Source organism: Limulus polyphemus, unplaced genomic scaffold (genome assembly GCF_000517525.1).
Source record: "Limulus polyphemus unplaced genomic scaffold, Limulus_polyphemus-2.1.2 Scaffold4636, whole genome shotgun sequence".
Lineage (NCBI taxonomy): Eukaryota > Metazoa > Arthropoda > Merostomata > Xiphosura > Limulidae > Limulus > Limulus polyphemus.
In genome coordinates, this window is record NW_013670246.1 from 63,070 (window position 1) to 69,211 (window position 6,142).

A 6,142-nucleotide genomic window follows, 5' to 3' on the forward strand; every position below is an offset into this window, starting at 1 on the left:
CCTTCGTGTAGCTTTGCACGAAATTACAAAACAAACAAATCAAAAGGAATCACAGCAGCATTGGTTTAAATATTCTAGGATAAGACAAAGAACCCACGGGTTTCAGCTAAATGATAAAAACTCATTTTGTTCGTTAATAACTTACGTTTATTAGGTTAATACAAAGAGCCCAGTTTGAGTCGTCGGATCTAATTTCAGCTGATTTAACTTACCAATTACAATTTGTGTTCCTTATCTAATTTAAGTAATTAATTTTATTAATAATCTATATTTACTTCTTACTTGTTAATTTGATAGTTTCGTCTTGGATTTATTGACCTAACTTGAGTCATTTAACTTACATTAACCTAATTAGTTACACATTTATATGAGCGTTAAAAATAAACTAGTTAGCTTTAACACGGACAATATTATAGCTTAAACTATAGCAATATATATAGTCGCTATTTCTTAGCCATACATCCTCCTGTACGAACAAATAAATCAACATAACATACATTGATTCATCTTGCACTTTCGTAAGTAGCCTTCAAAATGAAGAATGCCAGAGTTAAGGAAGAATCCAATCTTACCAAATACATAAGCTTTGGTTTCATTTAACTAAATTACATCTATTTCTGAACGTTGCACGCGAAGGTTAACAAAGAATGTGAATTCTTTAAATATATATAGAGAAACTCAGTAGTTTCATCTAACTAAACTAACTGTATTTCTGAACGCTGCATAGAGAGAAATTCTGATTTAATTAGCAACTGTTTTGTAAAGAATTTAAAACAACGTTGCTCTACATAGTTCTTAGTCATCTTTGTAAATAAAAATAAAAACTTAAATATGCCCTTTTAATTTCACATTTTTAGTAAATAAGCTTTGACTATTAGGATTAAAGATAATTTTCCAAATAATCATATAAAGTTGTCCATATTACACACCAAACATCACTTTTGAAACAGCAAATATGTGATATTTTTTAATGTTCTGGTCGACTAACGTACACTAATGACGTTCGTAAGACGAGACAGAAACGAAGTTAGAATTCTGAATAATCTAAATTATAGCAACTGGAATGGAGAGCTAATAATTATATATAATATAAATTATGATCTCATTGAGAAACTGTTGTTTTATCAGTGAGATTTATATCATTATTATAAAGACATATACTAACATGGGGCAATCCCCCATTGGTGAAAAGTGAGGGGACATGTTCCCCTCCCACCCTTGCCCACTAATATATGTAGGTAAAGTATTTCTTGTCAATTAGTTTATGAGGCCTTTAACAGTTCCGTTTCTTTAAACCGACATGCACACAACTGTTATTGTAACATTAGCATTAGGTTAGTCAGGTTATTTGATTTTTGAAATTCTAATTAACACAGTATTCTTCACTTCCAAGACAAGACCATTGACGAAGACAGCTAGCCATAGAGATTAGACAAATAATAAATGTTATTCGCTCAAATGGTGGTCGAACGTATCACAACAACGATGTATTGTACTGTGTTAATTTCTTGGTTGTTCGAAAAACACATCTTTCCTATTGAACTGAAAGAGAAAAAAAAAGCAAACAAATAATACATATGAAAAATTTGTCCAATCAGAAGTAGCGTTCAAAGGTCGTTGACCAATCACTCACGTTTATCTATTTATTGAAGAACAATGATGAAAATATTAGCGTCGCCTCCTACCATTGTTGATCTACCTCTATATTTAACGATTGGAAGATAAAACGTTTTACTGTAAAACATTTACTTGTCTTAAAAGTACAGTTTACAGAAATAATTAAATAATACTTTTGTTCTTGATAAGTCTCACACTGCAGCACTAAAAAAGAAACAAACGTAATTTGAACTTTCTGCAAAACGCAAGCGAGAAAACTACAGAGAAAACGATTTAGTTCACGAAAAAAAAATATGATTGAAAGTCGAAAGAGGTGTGAAAATCAACACAAAATTTCAAAAGTCCGAAGACAACAAAGTAAAATAGGACATAAGTAAATCTCAAGAGAATGGTATATATATATATAGCTTCAGAAAAGAACTTTTGTTGTAGGCACAGTTTGTTTTTGAATTTCGCGCAAAACTACACGAGGGCTATCTGCGCTAGCCGTCCCTAATTTAGCAGTGTAAGACTAGAGGGAAGTCAGCTAGTCATCACCACCCACCGCCAACTCTTGGGCTACTCTTTTACCAACGAATAGTGGGATTGACCGTCACATTATAATGCCCCCACGGCTGAAAGGGCTAGCATGTTTGGTGAGATTCGAACCCGCGACCCGCAGATTGCGAGTCGAGCGCCATAACCACCTGACCATGCCGGGCCCAGTAGGTACAGAGTTGGCTCGAAAATCATCGTCGGCTATGGGCTTGTCGCTCTCACACACAAGCAGCTGCAACATAGAGAAAAATAACATTTGTATTCACTGTTTTTTGTTTTGTTTTTCTAGTCAGATAGCATTTGATACACAGAAAGAAAACTTTTGTTGTTGACCAAGCGAAAGATTTTCACCATATTGATCAATTGAGAAACTTCTGTTATCTATAGCCACGAGACTTATAGACCGCTAGTTCACAGAGAAACATTGTTGGTTTATGTAATATTTCAACTATAACCCACAAGACTTACGTCCACCGTTTCACGAAAACAAATACCCGAAACAGTATACAATATCAATAGACTTATAGACCGCTAGTTCACAGGGAAACCTCGTTGGTTTATGTCGTACTATGATAATTCAACCATTACTCACAAGCCACTAGTCCACCGTTTCACGAAAATAAACACACAAAACAATATTAATAGACTTATAGACCTCCAGTTCACGGGGAAACATTGTTGGTTTATGTGGTACTATAATATTTCAATCATTACTCACAAGCCACTAGTCCGTCGTTTCACGAAAACAAACACACAAAACAATATCAATAGACTTATAGACCTCCAGTTCACGGGGAAACATTGTTGGTTTATGTGGTACTATAATATTGTTTCACGAAAACAAACACACAAAACAATGTTAATGTTCGTCCCTGGGTAATAGTTTAGTTATCAAGATCCGATATTTGTAAACATTCAACTTCATAATATCACCACTGATTTCTAAAATAACATCCGATCTAGGAATAGAAATTACACCTTGTTGGACTGATTAATTCCAATTGTTGATGAATAATTAGTATAACAGTGATATACCCATTCACATGTTAAACTGTGGGCGTGTTTTAGAGGACCATCGGAAATAGATGTTTTTTAAGGGGGTCAGTAGCTGCGTTGACAATTACCTTACAAACAGTTATTTATAGTTAATCTTTAGCTGCGAATATATGAACTTCTCAAGATTTAATCTCTCAATTTTCAGTCTGGGTGTAAAGAAAAATTTACGTATCTAGGTTATTGGCCGTGCGCGTTTCTTTGCAAACGTATCTCGATTACTGGTCGTGCGCGCTTCTGTACAAAACATATCTAGGTTACTGGTCGTGCGCGCTTATGTACAAAACGTATCTAGATTACTGGTCGTGCGCGCTTCTGTACAAAACGTATCTAGATTACTGGTCGTGCGCGCTTCTGTACAAACAATTAGAACAATAGACATATTTCAGTTGTCTCTAACCTGTCTGCTACTAAATGGCTTGCATTCAGTTTGCTTGTTTCAGCGAAAAGCTGCACATTGTGTTATCTGCTACGTGCTGACCGCAGAAACTGAACTCCGAATGTTTATATGAGCCACCGAAGATGGGGTCAGTGGATTCGTTATGGAACAACGTTAGAACAACGGTTTTTTTTATGAGTTTATATATTTTATAAAAATATTTTAACTTAAAAAAACACTACAGGATTAGTGTTTAGTTTGTTAAGGTCACTTATTGTATAGTTTAGGAAAAATCCATAAAAAAAGTCAAATTAAACCAAATATCATTACAATAGCATTTGTTATTAACTGAATGTATCAATGCGAGTAAAAAAAACATACACGAGCTGTTGATTTGTATTATATTTAAATAACATTTTCATGATAATTGATAAACTTTTCACGAAGTAAGATTTGTACTTTTAGGAAGTTGGTATTTTTAACATTATGCGAAACGAAGGCTAAACGACCAGGCTAAAAAACCCCCAAATTACAAGCATAGTCATCCCTAATATATAACTACTGACCAGATGAAGACCAGTCAATCAGCAGCGTTCGCCGTCTATAGGGCTACTCTTAACCAAATAATGATGGCAACGGGCATGCTAACCACTAGGACACGCCCGGCCCAGATCTACTGCCGATGGCGCAATGATTTTATAGTTTTATTTTAAGTAATGAACGTGATGAGAAATACTATCAACCTTTACTTTTCAATCATGGCTGTATTAAAAGCCTAGTATTTATGAGTTCAGCAATATACATTGTACCTATATATATATATAATGCTAAACCAACACCGCGACCTAAATCTAGTGAGCTTTTGAAGTAAATTTATCTTGTTTTTTAAATCCCAAAAGCATTCCACAACTATACCCAACTTTTTTGTTATAGTTTTTCCGTAAACCAATCACTAGAAGCTAAACAACTACTATAAACTGTAGGGATGGGCCGAGAAAAAAATGGCCGTCGCATTCAATCTATTACTCTGTGATACTTACAAATAACTCCTCAAGTTGAGTTTTAGCCTTATTTGAGCACCTAATTGCCATTATCGAGTGTTTCACAGCTTGTGTACCAGTAATATTATTCTATTCTTCTATATCACGAATGTATGTGGAGAAATAGTAAAAATCAAAATTACTATTTAGCAGTGAATTCAGTTTATTAGCATATATTATTTCCATGTTTCATAAATAATAGTTTAATGTGTGGTCGCTAGATGGTAGCAACAATTGCAATTATATAACGACCGTTTTGTGACTTCACAGCAAAACATTATATCTGCCAAAACAGTTTTAATAAAAATAAATAAATAAAGAACAATCTAAGTTAATGGTCAAGATATCAATGAGATCGAGTAATTATGCAACTGACAGATCTGTGTACATGTTATTGATATCTGAGTTAAAAAACACCAGTTTCTCAATTATCAAAACAACACATTATATAGTGGTCTACTATTCTTCAACTTTTCAGTGGGGCCGAACCTGGCAGGTGTATGTGTATACGTGATGTCATGACCTGGGATCTGTACGATGTTCTTCCCCATTAATGGCGTTGAGTGGATTGTACGTATATGCAGTGAGTTGGAGTGAAGTTTGAAGGTGTGGGTTTTGTAAATGTCCCCTTAAAGCTGGTCCAGAGCTCTAGGGGTACTTGTACTGACATGGAGAAACCATTCCAGCTTCACTAGTCCCAATGTAATCCAAAATTAGAGAAACCGATATGATATTAACAATATATACATATCACAAAAATCTGTGTGTTTATCTGTCTGTTATCTAACTACTTCTAGGCCACTGAGCCAATTTTAACCAGTCTTTGTGGGATGATAATTTGGAATAAGAGGCACGTTAATCGAGATTCAAAACCCCTCCCCTATTATTGCTGTTATTGAGCATTCATTATCTTTGACATAAGTTAACGATAAATACATACATAGATGGCGCCACGTCCTTAAACAAAAATGTATTAAATTTTCTATAACACAACATACACACATTGTGTGGGAGGGCACACTCTATGGAGAAATGCACTGGAAAAAATGGCCGCCACTATTGCAATACTACATAAACTCAGCTGAAGTTTCTACTCCAACAGCCACCATAAGGCTGATATATAAGGCTGCGTTATACCCACTTCTTTCTTTGTTTCGTTACCTCTCAACTTCGGTCCGTAACACACTTCTGCTGCCAATTACTATCAATTAATTAATCACGTGAAACACTGTGGAAGGATATTAAGAGGTGAGTGTTGAAAGCGGGTAACAGAAAGCATCTTCCTGCGAAGTCACCTTGACCATCGCACAGTGTATACCATATTCTATATATACGTAGTGAGTTCGTAAAGTTTTGGTGAGTTAACAATGAATACTGTAATAATATATTATGTTATAAGTAAATTGTGTAAAAGTTAGGATTTTTGTGTTATTTATCATAGCATCAACCAACGTATATATATTATTTTAAGTTCATAACCCGGACACAGGACAGTTACCTCAGCTTGTTGAATTAT